Genomic DNA, 18,474 nt, shown 5'->3' on the forward strand with positions numbered 1-18,474 from the left:
GGCTGGTCTGGTGACAGCTGTAACATTTGAAAACAAAGAAGCTGAGCCACATTAACAGATGGCTGCATCTCTTTCTTTCCCGAAGGATTGATCAGAATTGGCTTTAAGAATCATATTAGCATATACGTATATAATAAGCCCTTTCCTTCTCTCTTTAAATTGGCACCAGCTATTAACAGGTTTCTCTCTCTCTCTCATCTTCCTCCCTCCCTCCTTCCCTCCCTCCCTCTCCTAAGCTGACCAGATCATCAGTTTCCGGATTTAAGGGGGAAAAAAGGCCAAGGATGTGCTCTCTTTACAGCTGAACCAGGGTTTATTTTCCCAGTGTTGAGCCATTCCCAAGTAGAGAGGCTCTTTGACACTAGGGTTCTCTGTGAGTGAACTTCTCACATTCAGCTTGCTTTTGGAATTGCCCATCACTAGGTCCAGGCCAGTTTTATCCTTGGATTTGTCCAGCAACCTAAACAGTATAATTGCACAAGGCCAAGGCAGTACTTTTACTCTAGGAAGGCTTCCCAACTCTCTGTTTAGCAGTTCCAAAATTAGGAGGTAGTGTAGCAAACAGTTTCAATAAGGCTCAGTAAGAATTCTTGACCCTAGAATGGGGGCTTTTTAAAAACTGGAACAACCTAATTCATCTCTCTGTGTTTCACTTTCATAAAATTAGACCTCACCAAAGAGCAGGGGATTCTTAATATGTATCAAAGTGTATGTGGAATCTGGATGGGAATATTACATCTTTAATTTCACTAACCTCTAACTGCAATTTAGTATTTAGCATGTCCTTTAAATCTAAATGCAGACAACAAACCACAATAATATTAGGAGTACCTGTGCCTATATCCCCAGCAGATATCACAGACAATTTCCTAAGGCAGTTTTATAGATATCTCAAGGTATCACTACTCTGATGTCACAATCAAATCATCATTACCTTTTTTGTTTTATCTAATAGACTATATCTATTTTAGAATGGTTTTAGATATACAGAAAAATTAAGGGGATAATACAGAGTTCTTATATATCTCATTCCCAATTTCCTCTATTATTGACACCGTACACTAGTGTGGTACCTTTTTTACAATTAATGAGCCAATATTAATAAAATAATATTAACCAGAGTCTGTACTTTATTCAGATTTCCTTGGCTTTTGCCTAGTGTCCTTAATTCCATTTCAGGCTTCCATCCAGGACACCACATTACATTTAGTTATCAAGCCCTCTTAGGCTCCTCTGGGCTGTGGTAGTTTCTCAGGCTTTTCTTGTTTTTGATAACCTTGACAGTTATTTATTTATTTATTTATGGCTGTGTTGGCTGTTCGTTGCTGCGCGCGGGCTTTCTCTAGTTGCAGAGAGCGGGGGTTACTCTTTGTTGCAGTGCGCCGGCCTCTGATTGAAGTGGCCTCTCTCGTTGTGGAGCACGGGCTGTAGGCGCCTGGGCCTCCGTAGTTGCAGCACATGGGCTCAGTAGTTGTGGCTCACGGGTTTAGTTGCTCCCTGGCATGTGGGATCTTCCCAGGCCAGTGCTCGAACCCGTGTCCCCTGCATTGGCAGGTGGACTCTCAACCACTGCGCCACCAGGGAAGCCCCAACCTTGACGGTTTTGAGGAGCAGTGATCAAGTGTTTTGTAGCATACCTCACTAATGTAAACTGTCCAATGCTTTTCTCATGGTAAGGCTGGGATTATGGTTTATTGGGAGGACAACCAGATAAAGTGCCTTTTTTATAACATCTTATCAAGGGTCCATGCTATCCACGTGATTTGACTGTTGATGTTGACCTTGATAACCTGGCTGAGGTCGTGTCTCAGATTTCTCCACTGGAAAGTCACTCCTCCACCCCTTCCACACTACACTTGTTGGAAGGAAGTCACTATGTGAAGCACAAACCCAAAGAGTGGAGAGTTATGATCCACCTCCTTGAGGACAGAGTATGTACATAAAATATTTGGAATTCTTCCACACAGAGTTGTCTATTTCCCCCCAAATATTAATTTATTCAATTATTGATATTTATTTATATCAGTATAGACTCGTGGATATCTATTTTATCCTTTGGGTTATAATCCAATACTACTTTATTTTGTTGTTTGAATTGTTCCAGCTTTGGCCATTGGGAGCTTTTGCTTTTGGCGCCTGTGCTCCTTTGACATACTCCCTTTGGGGTGTGTGAGTTTGTGTGTGTCTGTGTATCTGTGTGTATATGTGTTTAGCATGCATGTGTGTGTGTGTGTTTAACACTTCCTGACTTTCTGGTACCACAAGGTGCTCCAGGCTCATTTTGTGTATTTCCTGCCCCAGTCCTAGAATCAGTCATTTCTCTGAGGAGCCCTGATTCCTTCTATTGGAGAGTAGTAATAGAAACCAAGAGCTGGGCTCTAGATGTGCTGTTGCTAATGGGGTATTATTTGATTAGGCTCTCTTAACGGAGAGAACAAAGAAATAGATATGTATAGTAACCCATGTATATACACATATCAGTAAACATTTCTATATATAACTATCTATATCTGTATTGAGCTGAGTGTATACTGATGTCTGCAACTATAATCCATTAATACTGAGATTAGTTTAGCTTTCTCCTCGTTTATCTGTAAATTCATACTTCAATATTGAGAAATGTGGCTACCACCATCCACCATCTATTTATTTAATTGTTCAATTTCAGTACACATGTATCAGAATTGTTAACCCATCACCCCAACATCACTATTTTTAAGTATAGTAGTTAGTAGAGTCTGTTATATTTTGCTATTTAATGAGTTTAAATACCCATTCGTTTCTAGATCACAAATTTGCTTTTTAAAATATTCTAATGACTGCATTTAAAACATAGTAACTAGTTTCTTTTGAGATTCTATGTATTATATTTTATGAATTTAAAAGTGTTATTTTAAGACTATTTAAATGGGCTACTCCATATTGTCAAAGGATCCACAGTAAAAAGAAGGTGAGGATCTCAACCTCACAAAGATTATTGTCAGTTTATAAGGAGATGATGTGAAATTGTCTGGTGCAAATGTTGGGAGCTCATGCGTGATAAGTGTTAGCTTTGTCCACTTGGGCAGGCTTCTTTCTCCTTTAAAGTTCTAAATACCTTGGAAGAGAGAACATGCTAAACCTTATGGTTAATAATTTATAATGTAGTGGAAGGATTTGCTAGGTATCAGTGTTGGAGGTAAAGGTCCATATAAGGTTGACAGAGGATGAGAAGAAGACAAGGATGACCCTGAAGGTCAGGGGTTTTGTAGTTGAACAGACTGGGGATTGGATGCTTCCATTCACAGCCTGACTTTGTCTCATTTTTGAAATAAGGAGAACAATGGCTATTACATAGGCTTGTCCTTAAGAGTGAAAGTAGATGTTTAATCTTTTCTTTCAATTTGTTTGAGACAGTGGGGATTAAGTGTGGCGATTTGGGACAGTTACATAACATATTGGATTGTCCTTCCTTGTATAGTTTTCACTCTGTGAAGCCAGACTCACTGGAGGTATAGATAGTTTCTCATGATAATTCAGGCTCCTTCATCCATGAAAGTACTCTTGCCAGGTGCTTTTTACTCATAGAAGACAATCAATGTTGATGGTGCTTGGGATAAAACAAAAATTAAAGATATTAAATGGCAGGAATTAACTGCTTCAGATGCTATACCATGGCGAGAGACATAGGGGAAAGAGAAAGAAAAGAAATGAAATGAGAAATGTCTTACGTCAACATGTACGGTTTGAATCTATCTGCTTGGAACTTGGCATACACCAGTATGCCAGATATTTTAATTTAATGAATAGTGGCTAGGGTGAGGTGAAATAGATCAGTTTTTTAATCTATGACTTTTCATTGAAGAACGCTTTTTGAAAAAACAATCTTCGGATCATGACTTTGAGGTCTGCAGTAATTCCTTTCTGATATTCTGGAATTACAGATCAAATGGCCTCATGATATCATGCGTCTCCGCAAAGGACAATATGAAAACCTGAGCCAGAGGCCCTGGTTGCCTGAAGCTGTCAGCATTAGAACCACTCCTTTGGTTTAAGGAGTCCTTCCAGAAAGGACTCATTTAAATGCAAATATACTATCAAGAGGGGTAACCATGTATCCAGTATCTGATTAGCAGCCATTAACAATTTAGCAGAGATTAGCTTCTCAGATTTATTATGGAGAGGAGTTGTCAGGGTGATTTGGCCCAGGCATCTGTCATCCACTGACTGCCAGGTCTCCTGCCCTCTTCACTACATAGGGATCTGCCTAAAGCTGGGAATTTAGTTTACTAGGAAAGAATTGGGCACTCACCGCATGACAATCAATATTGTTTTACATAATTTTGACTTATGAGAAAGGGTAGGAGGAGAATTTCTATAATAATAGTACCTTTGTGTGTGTGTGTGTGTGTGTGTGTGTGTGTGTGTGTGGTAGCTGCTCAGCTTAGGTTGATTAATCATACTCTACAGAAATCTTAAAATTTTATGATAATCATCTACCCTTTCAATGAGGCCAGAAATTATATCATGTAAAATATGCACAAATGTAGTCTAGGGATGGCAAAGCTATAGTAATAGAAATAGAATTGCGTTCAAGTAATTATAGCTGGACTAAAAATTTCCTGCATTAATATGAAAGCACGGATACAAGAGTACAAGAAAATGATCATTCATATGAAGATTGATATTTCATATTGAATATCTGTAACAGAAATAGGAAAATGGAAGAAGGGAAATGACTACAAACAGAACAGTAACTGTTTCTTTAGACATCGCTAAGAATTCACCTTGTTTTTACTGGTAAGGAGTTCACATATAATACCAGACCTATAGAATACAGGTAGTATTCTATAATTGGAAGCCTAGATTTAATTGAGAAATGTATGTGTACTTAAGTGAGATGCTTGGTAAATGGCATATGATACATTCAATAGTGTGGTGTAAGTAATTCTCAAATAAACCCTTTTAAAAATAAATCATCATGTAGAAGTCATGAAATAAAACAATGTACTTAGGCATTGCTCTTTAAATTTTTTAACCTTAAGTTTTTAAGGAATCTAAGAAAACCAAAAAATCCCTTCTGGAGAAAGGTATACTTCGAATAAAACTTTTGCATTGTAATGAATAGATTATTAAATAGTATTTATAAAGAATTATGTCTCTATAATTATTCATTTTTTAATAAAAAGGAATATTCAACTTTTCAAATCAAATTTAAGCTTATAAGAAGAGGAAATTGAAATTTGATTAAAAAGTAAGTTTCAATGAACTGTGTTTGGTCATCAGGCAAGTGGATGTTCATCCATTCAGCAGATATTGATGGAGTGTCTAATATGTGCCGCTGTTCTAGGCACTAGAGCAGTAGGCTCTAGGAGTGAACAAATAAATCTCGTCTTTATGGATCTTATGTTCCAGTGGAAGGAGACCACCATAAATACATAAATATAGCATGTTAGTTAGTGGAAGGACCATGAAGGAGCAGCGTAATGATGCAAGGTTTAAGGCAAGTAAATAGGGTGGTCAGGGAACATTTGAGCAGAGATTTGAAAGAAGTATGGGAGCAAACCATATGAATACACTGAAAGAGAGGCTTGGTGTATGCAGGTGGGTGGGCTTATACTTTATGTGTTCCAAAGACTAGGAGGTTAGTTGGTTTGTAGTGAAATGATCAAAGGAGAAATTGTTAGAAGATAAGGTTAGAAAGCTAGGTTAGCGAAAAATCACTTAGGGTCTTTTAGGCGATGGTCAAGAGAGAACTTTAGAGGATTAAGAATTTGTTTTTGGACATACTAAATTTGCGATGGCATGTGTGGACATGTGAAGTAGACAACTGGATATACTAGTCTGAATTTCAGCAGCAAGAGATTATCATGGCTGTAGATGAAAATCGGTAAATCCTCGTGGTATTTAAAGTCTCTAGATTTAAAGATGAAATCACTTTATAAGTAGGTGTAGGCAGAGAATACATGATGTTGAAGGACTGAGCCAGGAGACACTCCATCCTCTAGAGGATTCGGCAAAGGATATAAGAAGTGAGCAGGGAGATAAGACGAACTGTCTCATGAGCCAACTGGTAGGTGTTAGAAGGAAGAGGGAGTTATTGTTAATCCTGCTGGTAGATGAAGATGAGAACTGATCATTTAATCTAGGACTTGGCAACATATAATAGATATCACGAATAACCTTAAGAAGAATAGTTTCTGTGTAGTGGAGAGGACAAAAATAGGTAAGTGGGAGATAAGGAAATGAAACGTTAAGTAGAGCTGTGTTGTTTGAGTCGTTTTGCTCTAAAGAGGAGCAGAGCAATGGGGCAATGGTTCGAATTGGACATGGGAAGAGAGAAAGAATTTTTTCCCTTTAAGATGAGAGGTATTAGACCTTTGCATGCTAATGAAAGCATCTGGTAGAGAGCAAATAATGGAAGATACAGGGAAGAGGAGACACAGTAGAAGAGAAATCCCTGATTCGGCCAGAAGGGAGGGATCCAGTGCAGAGTAGAGGGTTCGGCCTTAGAACAGAGGACAAACATTTCTTCTGCCAAAGGAAGAAGGAAGGCAGCACACGTGGTTTCAGATAGATCCAGGTAGGATGGTAGACTTGGTGTTTGGAGTTCACGGATATTCTATTTTGATCCCTCCTATATTCTCAGTGAATTAGGAAGCAGCTGAGAATTTAGAGGAAGACATGTTATAGACGTAAAGAAAGAGGAGTTATGAAATTGTTCTCTAGGACAGAAGAAAAGAGAATTGATTCAGCAATCAGTTTTCTAGTAAGTACTAAGAGTTCACATGGGGTAAAATGATTATGAATTTAAATGAGGCAAATTAGAAAGGTTGCTCGTTTTTTTTTCCAGCCATGTTTAGTGGTTTGGCCCAGATGCTGAATTGGCATAAGTTCTACTTCACTAGGGCTGGCATTTTGCACTGCCAATATGACTAAGAGTGAGGGCCAAGGGACTTCACAGTGTCTCTGCAAAAGAGTGATTCTAATGACAGACCATGGGCTCTAATCAGGGTAAGCAGAGAACTGAGGAATTACGCCTTGAGCGCTACACTTGATTTTAACTGCAGGTTGGAACACAAAACTGAAAATCTTGACTGATAATGGTATGGTAAGGGCAAACACAGCTAGAACCTCCACATTTCACTCTGTTACACAGGAATTCTCCATGTTTCTTTCAGCTAAATTCCTGTCTCTCATTTCTTGATCCTTAATTCAGTGACATTATCTGAGGGGAAGTATGCATTTTTGATAAAGTCTTTCAGAAATGCATTTTACATGACTACTTTTAATTTTAACGTTGTTAGACTAGAAATAAGTTTAACAGAGCTTGCAATGTTTTCAAGTGCTTTTCTTTTCTCTAAAGAGACATTTATTTGACTATTACACCGAGCACCATCCTTCAGGTGTTCTTCCTCTGGCATTGAAAATAGGAGTAAAATGTAACAATTAAACAAACATATTATCTTCAAACAGATATGGATCACTGTTTTCTTTCTAATATGGGCCAAATCTTGCTATTGACACCATGTCCATTTTTTTCCCAGTGTAACTAGTTGATTACTAGTTTTCCCTTCATTGTGTGTATGAGACATGTTTGCCCCCTCATGGATGAATCTGGAACTGTCACCATGAACTTTTTCTTGTTTTTATAGGGAAAAATAGACTGGAAGTATAGATATTGTGGTCAATGGGAATTACTATTATTATTATTATTATTATTATTTTGCGGTACACGGGCCTCTCACTGTTGTGGCCTCTCCCGTTGCTGGAGCACAGGCTCTGGACACGCAGGCTCAGCGGCTATAGCTCACGGGCCCAGCCGCTCCGCGGCATGCGGGATCTTCCCGGATTGGGGCACGAACACGTGTCCCCTGCATCGGCAGGCGGACTCCCAACCACTGCACCACCAGGGAAGCCCAATGGGAATTATTTTTGAAGGAAATGTTGAGGCTGACCAAAAGAGGTTGAAATCACTAGATGTTTAACCTTCAATTAGTTTCAGAACTTGGGATTATGTTAAGAACCACACTTTAAGTGAATCTGGAAGAAGATGATAGACAAAAAAGTTTAAATTTTGACATCCTTTTAAAATATGAGAACACAGAATTGTGAAGAAAGCTAGTCTCACTCTTATTTAAATATTAAAATGCTTAATGTTTGTAACTTAACTCAAAAGGATGAGATGGCTTTTCTTCAATTAGTTTAAGATTATATAAATATAAATGAAGGAAAACCTGCCATTGATTAATCTTCACTTGCTACATATAGAATTATACAAGTTATGAGAAAGTCCATTCTTAGGACTGTGGGAACAACAATGAATCTGACTTTCCCTTAAGTGTTTTCCCTAACATTCTAGAAAAAATAACTTCAATGTGCTGATTTAGACATTTATGACTTATTTGCTTGTCACTGTTTCCATTTCTAGGAATAAGACCCAGTTTCTTTCCTCAAAAGAGTTGCAAGTTGATATAGAGCCAAAAATTGCAATAAAGTGTAATCAATTCCACTGCAGAAGTTTGTACTTGATATAAATTAATAGAAGTGCAAGCAATGTATTTTAAGTTCATTCTAGAGGAGGAGTTCAGAATAGCTTCATAGAGGAGAAGACCTGAGCTATCTTGGGAGATGTTTAGACAGATGAGGAGTGGAGCCGGAGTTGGGAAGGCAAAGGCAGTGTAGCCTTAGAATGCAAATGTTCACAGACATGATCTTGTGGCTTATTCACCATTCTTACCGACCTAAGAAGGACACCTGCTGGTAGCTTCATCATCATCATCATCACCATCATGTTAATAAAGAATGGATATTTTTGTCAGGTAGTCAAACAAGCTCTTTACATGTAGCACCTAGATGTTTTCTACGATCCACCTTATGAGTTCAATCATTGTAATTATTCTCATTTTTCACATACAAAAATGAAGACTTAGAGCGATTAAGTAATTTGTTCAAATCTTGGTGTGTGCCCTTTCAACTCCATGCTCTGTACCTCTGTGCTTAACAGGCTAGGATGATTTGCCCATATTAAGGGCTCAGATATTGGTTGATAAGTATAATAATCTCATAAAAGGTAAAGTGAAGTAATCTGCTTTGATGTTTATGATGCAGTTTGGTGAATGCACTTAAGTGCCAATAGATGAATAATAAAAGTTAGAAACACACAAAACATAGAGAATCAAAATTCATATATGTATGTCTGTTGGGAACAAAAAATCCTCCTGAATGTCTAACTTTTTAGTAAATATCAGGATATCACATACACATCATTAGGCAGCATCAATGGAGTATCCTCTGTACCCTGCAAGAGGGCACTGTTACAGATGCACAGAAAGAAAATTCATATTTCCTGCACATTATAAATAAGGACATACTATGATCACTCTTTAAGAATGAAGTAATTTGAATTTTTAACTTTTCCTTATCAATTGGTGTATATGAATCGTGTTAGGTGAAGAATTATTGGTTGATTGGACATTTTATGTTTTAATTCTTTTCAGAAAACAGTAAACAAATCCCTTTAGGATCAAAATATCACATTCAGCAAATGAGTTATTATACTGAAGAAAGTGATGAATTCAGTAAAGTGTCTGCAATCTAAAATATTGTTATAGAAGAAGTAATTGAAGGAACTGGGAATAGATGACATGAAGCAAGACCAGGAGAGAAGTAGGTGGTCGCTCTAAACTATTTTAGGAGTTGTCCTATGAAAAAGGGTTTAGACTGTCCCACACTGAAGATTTTAGACCAAGTAGACAGGTTTAGGTTGATAAAAGGATGAATATTTTGACAAGTAGAACCTTTCAACTATAAAATGGACCGACTGCATTTTAAACTCAAGAACTCCCTGTTACTGAAGTGCTTTAACAGAGGATGAAGTTAAGCAGTTGGAAAAGGAAGAGCCTTTACAGTGAGAAAATTCTATGATTCTATGGTTTTCAACTCATAAATTTGTGTAGTTCATCCATTTTATTCATTGTATACACTTAAGTATATTGTTCCTTGAAATGGCCATTCAAAGTTGTTTCCTGTGCCACACACTATGAATGCTAGGGTTGGTCCTGTGTAAATCTTACCCCCATTGAATTAGTATTAACGCTAAACAAGCAGCTTTCTTCCATAAGGAAACAAGAAAAGAGGTTCAGAAATGTCCAAACTAAGTTTCTATAAAACGGTGTTATCAAATCTTATTTATCAAAAAACTTCAAACAGGGGCTTCCCTGGTGGCGCAGTGGTTGAAAGTCCACCTGCCGATGCAGGGGACACGGTTTCGTGCCCTGGTCCGGGAAGATGCCACATGCCGCGTAGCGGCTAGGCCCGTGAGCCATGGCCGCTGAGCCTGCACGTCCGGAGCTTGTGCTCCACAATGGAAGAGGCCACAACAGTGAGAGGCCCGCGTACCGCAAAAAAAAAAAAACAAAAAAGGGAAGATGCAGACCTGTATGCTTCAGGATTTTCTCACCAAAACCCCACACAATTTCTTTACTATTCCAGCCAAGTATGGCCTAGCCCTACCCTCATCCCTGTTTTTCTTGGTTTAGTAATAAAGAAAGAGATGGAAATAAAGAAGAGATATTAGGTAGAAAGATATAAAATAGTGGGGAAAATAATATAAGTGAAGTCATGTACCACCACCATTTACTAGAAGTGAACTTTCAGCACCAACATTAATATTTTTTCCTGTTATATCTGTAAATGATAATAACTAATATGTGCATAACAATTTTCAATTTAATCAAATCTTATTTTTATAACTAACTACTTTGCAACAAGTAACACGCTAAGGCAACATCAATAGATGAAAAAAGGTAGTCCCTGGCCCCAAGGAATGTTGCCCAGGAGAACACAGATATATGTAAAAAATACAATCACAATACAGTGTAGCGAGTGCAACAACCAGGAATGAAGAAGTGCAAGGGTAGCAAAAAGGAGCGTGTGATCACAACACTCAAAAGAAGACTGCACAAAAGACATAATATGTAAACTGAGGTTTGAAAAATGAAGTGGGTTGCCCAGGTACCCCATAGGGAGAAAGGAATTCTTGGAGGAGGGAAAAGCATAAAAGAAGACAGTGAATTGTTCATATAATCCAGAAGTGAAGTAGGCAATGGCAGGAGAAATGATTGGACACAGGCGTCATGAATACTTGCAGGTCTGCATTTTAGCAAGTCCATTCTAAAGGAAACTTTGAGGATCAACTCGGGGGTGGGGACCCGCGGTGGGGACAGAACTAGTCATCCCTGCAAGAAACACTGGAACCAGTTTCTACCAACCCACCAAAATAACGACTTCAAAGGCAACATGGTATCACAGAAAGGGTTTGTTTTTTTGTTTGTTTGTTTTTAGTTCATTAGGCCTCACTTAAAATTCTGATTCCACAGTGCGTTTGCTTTGGGATCTTGAACAACACTCATAACCTCTGCAAGTCTCAGTGTAGTAAGTTTATGTGATTACCTTCATCTGTAATATCTCTGCGATGCAATTTTAATGGAAACTCAAGTTCAGGTCAAAGACAAGTTTCTCTGTGACTTCTCCTCCGAATTGGTTCAAAAGCCGTCTCTCCCGTCCTCATTTGGCTTCTCTTATGGAATCTCATAAAAACTTCTATGACCTCTTTCGGGGTTTTTTTGTTGTTGTTGTTGTTGTCTGTTTATTTGTTTTTTAATTTAAGTATAGTTGATTTACAATGTTGTGTTACTTTCAGGTGTACAGCACAGTGATTCCTTTTTCACATTCTTTTCCCTTATAAGTTATCACAAAATATTGAGTAGAGTTCCCTGTGCCATAGAGGAGATCCTTGTTGTATCTATTCTACGCCTTCTTTGAATGACCGTAGCACTTGTTGTCTGTATCAGTTTTATGTCTCTGGTTGCTTTGTGACTGACAATGAAAAAGTTCTATTTGTTCATGTCCTGGCCCTTCCTTAAAAATCTGTTCATTTATGTATTTCATATTTATTGACTACATCTTAGACACCGTGTTAACTGCTGGTTCTAGATGTTAGTAAAATATAGACCTTCCTGCTCAAAAGGTCACAGTATTTGTGGGAAAACAAAAAAATGAACAACCTATGTCTCAAAGAGCTTTGTACTTCCCAAAGAGAACACACCTAGTAGGTACAATAAATACATGTATCATACATAAATGTATAAATAGTTAATGGGATTAAAAACTAGAGATAACTGCTTTTCGATTCTGAGGAAATGATGATTATATTTCACCAGGAGCTCAACACCACTCTGAGAATGAGGGCTTAACCCCCGTCCTGACTCACTGCATCGCTTTTCTGTATAAAAACACACAAGTCTGTACATATGCTCTAGAAACAGGCTTATCTGGCATGAATTTCAGATAGCAAGAAGAAAACTTCAAGAGGTTCAGAGAAGCATCCGAAAGCTCACGTGATTATCTGGCAGTAATACAACTTGCTTGACAGGAAAATAGAGCTGTAAATCTCACAAAATTAGATCATCTTTGAAGAATTTCAAAACCTCCTGCTATTAATTGGAAATCCTAGAAGAACCGCTTCTTTTAAAGCATACTGATAATATGCTTTACAGCTTAATATTCAGAAGCCTATGTTTTGGCTAAGTGAGCTTCAGGAAAGAAGGAAACTTGAGGTTCAGTTCCATCTACTCTGGAACCTCTGGTCAAGACATCTACTTCTGTGCTCAGCCATCTTATCACCTGTAAAATGGAGGCAACTCTAAGAACACATAGTTACACAGATGTTGCACAGTTTCACGTGTCATTGTCCTCATTTGTTTCAGAAAAACCAGTAACATCTAAGCTACGACTGCAAAGAGAGCAGTGTTCCTTGGGGTCATCTAGTGCAGCTCTGTCAAAGGAAAGAAAAGGAAAGGGGCCTAGAATAACTATAATTTTCCCAAGAGGACACTATTATTTTACGGTAAATCTGAGTCAAGAACCCTGATCTCTTTGATGACATTCCATTGTTCTTTCGCTGGGTTCTGAACAACCCAGAGAAAGAAAGAGAAATAAAACTCATATGTGCTGTGTCACTGGTACAGGACGTGACAAGATTGGAATTGGAGAACTATATATTAACAGGTATTTGGGAAATTCTTCAAACTAATTAAGATATATACCAGGTCCATAAAAAACAGTATGTTTTCTCAAGATGATTCTGTAGAATGAACAGAACTGGTAACTGAAGGTGTCTGTGTGCTGCAGTTCCAAACAGGATGGGTGAATGCTTGTTTTCTGGCACCTTGAAGACTCCACCCCAACATACACATTAAAATAAAATTAACATTTCAACTGGGTCATATTTAATTCTGCATGTTCTTGTAAGTCAGCAAAATATTTCATATATCATTTAAGTTGTCACTCAGTTTTTTTTTTGTGGTACGCAGGCCTCTCAGTGTTGTGGCCTCTCCCGCTGTGGAGCACAGGCTCCGCACGCGCAGGCTTAGCGGCCATGGCTCACTGGCCTAGCCGCTCCGTGGCATGTGGGATCTTCCTGGACCGGGGCACGAACCCGTGTCCCCTGCATCGGCAGGCAGACTCTCAACCACTGCGCCACCAGGGAAGCCCCTATCCATTCATCTCTTGATGACACTTAGGTTGCTTCCATATCTTGGTAATTGTAAATAATGACGCTCTGAACATTGGGGTGCATGTATCTTTTCAAATACATGTTTTTGAAAACACGTGTTTTTGTTTTTTTCGGATTTATACCCAGGAGTTGAGTTTCGAGGTCATATGGTAGTTCTATTTTTAGTTTTCTGAGAACCCTCCATACTGTTTTCCACAGTGGCTGTGCCAGTTTACATTCCTACCAACACTGTACCAGGGTTCCATTTTCTCTAAAAATTGTAAATTTTCTTCCTAGGGGTAATTGAGATGGTAGTTCAATAATAACATAAGATCAGGTGAAGTCTAAAGAAATTTTAGAAAACCTGGATAAAGTAAGAAAACATCTGTTCGCTGGCATCTGAATGTTAGAGAGACACCAAGACATGTGGGCCAAGTTCTGGAGAGAAGGGAAACACAGACGCAAGCTTGACATTGGGTGCAGCTTTTCTCCTTGGGGCATTTGCGGATTCAAATCTTACAGCCTAGGAGCTGAAAAGCCAAGGAGTTCAAAAGACTCTAACCACAGAAGCTGCTGGCATCCCTTGACTTGTAGGTGCAGCACTCTAGTCCTGCCTCTGTGGTCACTGCCTCCGCCTCTTCTTTGTATATAATCTCCTCCTGTCTCTCACTTATAAGTACACTTACAGATGGCACTTAGGGCGAGGATAGTCTCAACTCAAAATCCTTATATCCGCAAAACTTTACCTTGTAAGGTAACATTCTCAGGTCCCAGGGATTAGAGCCTGAGATCTTTGGGGCCACCAGTCAGCCCACTGTAAGCCCTAAACGTCTTCTCTCCTGAGGAAGGTCTAGGCTGGGCAGTAACCCCGACAGACATCTACCACAGGCCAGATTGAGAGCCCTTTTAGAAGGTCATTTCTCAGCTCATTTGGAACCTTGCTATTGCCCTTTTTTTTTTTTCTTTTCTTTTCGGTACGTGGGTCTCTCACTGTTGCGGCCTCTACCGCTGCGGAGCACAGGCTCTGGACGCACAGGCTCAGCAGCCATGGCTCACGGGCCCAGCCGCTCGGTGGCATGTGGGATCCTCCCGGACTGGAGCACGAACCCGTGTCCCCTGCACTGGCAGGCGGACTCTCAACCACTGCGCCACCAAGGAAGCCCTGCCCTTTCTTTTTTCCTCCTGTTTGTCCTCAACAGGGGGAAGCATTAAGAGTAAATGAGGGGCTTCCCTGGTGGTGCAGTGGTTAAGAATCCACCTGCCAATGCAGGGGACACAGGCTCGAGCCCTGGTCCAGGAAGATCCCACATGCCGCGGAGCAACTAAGCCCGTGCGCCACAACTACTGAGCCTGCGTTCTTGAGCCTGCGAGCCACAACTACTGAAGCCTCCATGCCTAGAGCCTGTGCTCCGCAACAAGAGAAGGCCATGGAATGAGAAGCCCGCGCAACGCAACAAACAGTAGCCCCTGCTCGACACAACTAGAGAAAGCCCTGGCGCAGCAACGAAGACCCAATGCAGCCATAAATTAAAAAAATAATAATAATAATAATAAAATAAATGCATTAGCAGATTTTGGGTTTCCTCTCATTGTTAGTGTATTGCTTTCATTCCTAAGACGCTAAAAAATTGGAAACCACTCCACTTACCAGGAACACACTTTGCAACACGGATCCAGGGGAAAGCTGTTTTCTTCCGTAGACACTTCATGACCCCGGTTTCCACAACAGCAGGCACTGCTGGCTCTGCCAAGTTGCTGGAGAAGGGCACCTTATCTGCAAAGTCACGAATCCAAATGGGCCCCCATTGGCAAGGGTGGAAGGAAGTTGTTTGGCTTAGCTTCTTGGGGGATCAGAAGATTGGGAGTTCTGGTGGGGGGACTGCAGGTACCTTGCTGTCCCTTGGTACAACGTCAGGGGAAAGAAAGGTCGCTGGTAGCTTCTCAGAGCTACCAGTTGGGGCTGTGCAGAGTGTCTTAGTAAATGCCATTTTGGTTGCAAATAACAGAAACTCAAACCGGCTGAAGCAAAAAAGGGGACATCTACGGGGAAGAAAAGATGGCTCCTGCCTGTCCAGACTCCTCAGCTTTGCTTGCCCGTTGATTCTCTAACCTTCCGCATTTCCTTTCAGTAAACTCCTTTTCTGTTTAAGTTAGCCACAGGAGATTTCTGTTGGTTGCAACCAGAGAATCTTGAGTGATACAAAAAGTCCTAGAGGAACCCAAGGGCAGGCATTAGAATGGGCCTTTCCAAGGAAAGAAACCAAGAACCAGAAAGTCATCAGGAATCAGGGCAACTTTCTGCATCAGTTGGAATGCCTTCAGCTTTTTTTTTTTTTTTTCCTTCATGGAGCTCATAATCCATTCATTTATTCAATAAGCAATTATTGAGTGTCTATCCTGTGCCAGGCACCCTGCTAGGTCTTAGAGTTCCATACAGGTGTAAAATATGCCAAGACCCCTGCCCTCAAGTAGCTCACATTCTAGTGAAGATAAGACATGTGAGCACATAGAGTATATTCACAACACAGAATAAGAAGAGCTATGCCATGGACACATATACACCAGCAAACATAAAATAGATAGCTAGTGGGAAGCAGCCGCACAGCACAGGGAGATCAGCTCGGCGCCCTGCGACCACCTAGAGGTTTGGGACAGGGAGGGCGGGAGGGAGGGAGACGCAAGAGGGAAGAGACATGGGAACACATGCACATGCATAACTGATTCACCCTGCCACAAAGCAGAAACCGACACACCATTGTAAAGCAACTACACTCCAACAAAGATGCAAAAAAAAAAAAAAAAAACAAGAGCTATGCCAGAGGGATGAAGCATGACTGTCTTCATAGACCTAGAAAGCACAGATGCAATTATCCTGGTAGAGAGGGCCTGGGCAGAGAATCTCAGGTAGGTGAACCTGTGTGCACAGAGAACATGGTGTGTATGAGAAGCTGCAAGTTTGCAACATCCGTGGAGCAAAAGAGTTCTTGCAAAAGTAGTGGGAGACGTGGCTGAAGAAATTGGTTGAGGATGAAGCATAAAAAACCCACTGAAGTGTGATCTTTTTTTCCTGAGGAGGCATGGGGGAGCCATGGAAGACTTTTAAGCTGTTTGAGGACATGGTCAATTCTCTGGGTTTCAGAAAAGTCCCTCTGGAGTCTGGAATGTGGTGAAAGCTGGGCTGGACCTTTCACCAGCGGGCATGCTCAGTCGCTCAGGAAAGGTTTTTGCTCTGCCTTGGGAAATTTTTCACGCCGCTCTGGCAGCGGAGCTCGCCCCGCCCACGGCTTCTCCTCACTGGATTGGTTGAACTCAGGGAGGCTACCAGGAGGCCCAGTTGACCTCCCAACTCCACACCCCCGCCCCCGCCCGTTAACGCTCTGGGCGCGCGCTGCCTTCAGCTTTAAATAACAGAAACCTGGATGTGGGTAGATGGTAAAAATTTGGAGCCCCTCCCAAATGAACTCTAGCCATGTGGCTTGCTTTGTCTGATGAGATGTTGGCAAACACATGGCAGGTGGAGACTTGAAAAGTGTGCTTTGGGGCTTTCTCTCTCCTGTTGCTCTTGGAAACCTGTACCCACCACACGTGGCCTGGTCTGGCCTGCTGAGTGATGAGGGACCACACCAGGCAGAATCAGACGTCCCAGATGAGGCCTTTCTAGACCAGGGTTTCTCATTCTCGGTACTATTGACATATTGGATCAAATAAGTCTTGGTTGTGGGCAGCTGTTCTGTGCACTGCAGGATGTTTAGCAGCATCCCTGGCCTCTACCCCGAGATGATAGTATCACCCCCACCCCAGTTTAACAACCAAAGTGTGTCCAGACATTGCCAAATGCCCCCTGGGTGGCAAAATGCCCCCAGTTGAGAACCACTGTCCTAACCCAGCTTGCCTGGCAATGACCAGGCAGGCATGTACGAAGCCACCCTAAACTAGCCCCAGCCAAACCCACCAGACCAGTACAAGTGGCCAGCTTGACGCCTGGAATCATGAGAACTAATAGTCGCCATTTTAAGTCACTAACTTTTGAGTGATTTGCTCCACAGCACAAACAGGTACATCTGACCACAGTGGCTTAAACTGATAGGATTGATTTATTTATACAACAGGATGTACAGAGGTAGGCAGTTCAGGTACAGTGCAGAGCACAGTGATGCCACTAGGCTCCCACCCAGGCTTTTCATGTCTTTCCACTCCACTGTCCTTTGAGGTGGGCTTTGGTCTCTTGCTTGTTACCTGGTGATCCCCAACATGGCTGCTCCAGCTCCAAGTCCGAGCTCCAGGAGAGGAAAAGGAGACAAGGCAAAGGGACAAAGAGAAAAACTTTCTCCTAGCAAAGCCTTGCCTTTAATTCCAGAAGGGAAGCCCTGCCCAGGGCCTTCACCTGCATGTCACTGGCCAGAACTGAACAACACAGCCAGGTCTAGCTGCAAGGGAGGCTGGGAAATGAGGGCATTTCGCGTGCTGCTTATACAGTAGAGGGAGGCAATGACTAAGGGGCTTGTAGTGTCTGCTGCACTGTCTCACTGGGGGTCGTCTTGGTTTCTTCTTCTTCTTTTTTTTTTTTTTTGCCACACGGTGTGGCTTATGGGATCCTAGCTCCCTGACCAGGGATTGAGTCCGGGCTCTTGGCAGTGAAAGCGCAGGGTGGACTGCCAGGGAATTCCCTGGGGCTTGGTTTCTTGTCTCTACCTGTTGCTTATCTATCCTGGCCATCTCTTTCTAAGACTGGCTTTGTTTCTCCAAACACAGTGGGAGAAATGGCCACCCCAGCTGGGAACTGCATCAAGACTTTCAGCTCCGGGCCATTAATGACCTGTGTGGTAACTCCATGTCCCACTTCCAAATATCAAGGGCACAGGTGCTGATTGGCCCAGCTTGGGTTAGAAGAGAAACCTGATTGGTCTGGCTTGGGTAGACTATCTACTGATCAGCCA

The 18,474-nt window shown here is 41.2% G+C and overlaps 1 pseudogene across 1 annotated transcript in view; it reads right to left on the minus strand.

Moving 5' to 3' along the window:
• The window catches only part of LOC309808912 (centrosomal protein of 78 kDa-like), an 823,590-nt pseudogene that overhangs the window by 194,209 nt on the left and 610,907 nt on the right, over positions 1–18,474 (minus strand). The gene's annotated exons all lie outside the window — the stretch shown is intronic.

This window comes from Mesoplodon mirus, assembly GCF_964341445.2.
Source record: "Mesoplodon mirus genome assembly, chromosome: 7".
Taxonomy (NCBI): Eukaryota; Metazoa; Chordata; class Mammalia; order Artiodactyla; family Ziphiidae; genus Mesoplodon; species Mesoplodon mirus.